Below are 1,908 nucleotides of genomic sequence, written 5' to 3' on the forward strand. Positions count from 1 at the left end.
CGGTTTAGTTCAGACTGCAAAACCAATCCCTGGAATTGAACAGCATGTCAGCTGAATAGTTCCCTGTGTGTCCTAATGCAAACCCTTAGGGAGGTAGCACACATCGGGATAGGTGTGAAGGTTAAAGGCATGTGTGTCGGGTCATTCTGGCTGTGGGGATAAGAGGCTGATTGGATGCCAGCGGAGGAAGGAGAGCGATGGGCTTCGGCGCTTCTGCGCCCACAAGGGAAGAGAATTAAAGACCGCACCTGTTTTGTTCTGACACCCAGACTTCACAATCTCGGCTTTGTTTGCCGGGACTTCCAGGGCTCTGGCAGCTAAAGTCACCTCCGGGCTGGACGGTGAGTGATGCCACAGACAGAGAGAGGGAGATGACGTGCCAGCGAGGGAGGAGAGGACCGCAGCAGCACGGGGAAAATAGTCAATATACCTCGCATGGGCCAACAATGGATTCTGACAGTCCTCTCTAAACGCAGGATCGATGGTGTCTCCTGCAACTCGTCTCGGAGACAATGGAAAACAGAAAGAGAGAAAACATCGTTGTTCATGCCAAATGGATTTTATTTCCGACAAGATATACGGCACACGATAAATACAATAATCCTCTTGATCAGCGCCCACAGGGTTCTATGTACATTCTCTGACAGTTCGCTTGGTTCTGTGCTCGCGCCTCACGGTCTGACCGCAGTGGATCTTCCTCATTAGCGGTCTCATGAATAATCAGTGAGGCCTGCATGTGGGACACTGGACACAGATGTAGGCCTAATGATTCAGACAGTTATAGGCTACTCGCCAAGTGCATGGGAATCGCTTGGAACGTCAACTTCACTTAATAATTCCAGAAAGAACATCTAAAATAGGACGCAGGTGCCAGGATGATGAGGGACGCCGGTGCGGGTGTTAAGTGGTGGATCGTTGATAATCTCATAATCTAGGAGCAGTAAAATCAATGTGGAATAAAGGGCAGTGCCTTTCCCAGCATCGTTGAGTTCTGGAACTCAGACATAAATCTGGTTAATTATTAGGTTTGATGGGACAGGATCAAAGAGTTGAAATGTGTCTTGAGGTTTGTGTAGTTTAATCAGGGCTATATTACAAAACATTGACTATCCCGCCTTCTCACTGTTGATCAATTTCATGCTGCTCCACAACCCCAACACTGAAGCAGTGCCACAGGTGAAGGTGGAGGTCGCCCTTCCGGAGTAGATTATCTCTCTCTCTCTTTCTTTCTCTCTCTCTCTCTCTCTCTCTGGCTACATTAATACAAGGCGGGTTTAAAATGAAAACAATCTCCGTCCACACAGGCGTTTTAGCACCGTTTCAGAAATAACCTCTGTCCATACTAACGCAGTGTGAAAGCGCATATCACGTGACCGTTCACATACACTGGGCATGCGCTCGTCGGTACAAACAGGAGGCTTATTGTTTACTCTTCCTAGTTGCAGAAAGTACTCGACTAATTGCTTGCCAGCTGTGCATGTAGGCAGTAGCATTAAAAAAGCAGAATTGAACTGCACAGCAGCCTAGACAACAAGGTCACCAACGCCTGGACTTCCATTATCCATGTTCAATTAACCACCGGTACTGTAGTCTAGGCTGATGTAATTAGTTTTATTCCGGAAAAGGGTCGTGATATGGCGGCATGATGAAGCGAACGTCCTCGTTTTCAAAAGTCTCTGTTTCTGCCGGTTCACACAACAACGCAATACGGGGTTTTCACACTAACACCGGATCAGCAGAGTATTCAAAAGTCACCACTTTAGGGACTCGTAAACACACAGAGTAGTGTAGACGCTAGGCCTGAACGCTGCAAAACGTTATGTGTTTTTTAAAAGGAAAACGTATCGGTGTAAACACAGCCTCTTCCTCTCCGTGCGGCCCCCTGGTCCCCAGCCCCTGGTCAAGCTG

The sequence above is a fragment of the Borostomias antarcticus genome (assembly GCF_949987555.1).
Source record: "Borostomias antarcticus genome assembly, chromosome: 5".
In the NCBI taxonomy this organism is placed as follows: domain Eukaryota; kingdom Metazoa; phylum Chordata; class Actinopteri; order Stomiiformes; family Stomiidae; genus Borostomias; species Borostomias antarcticus.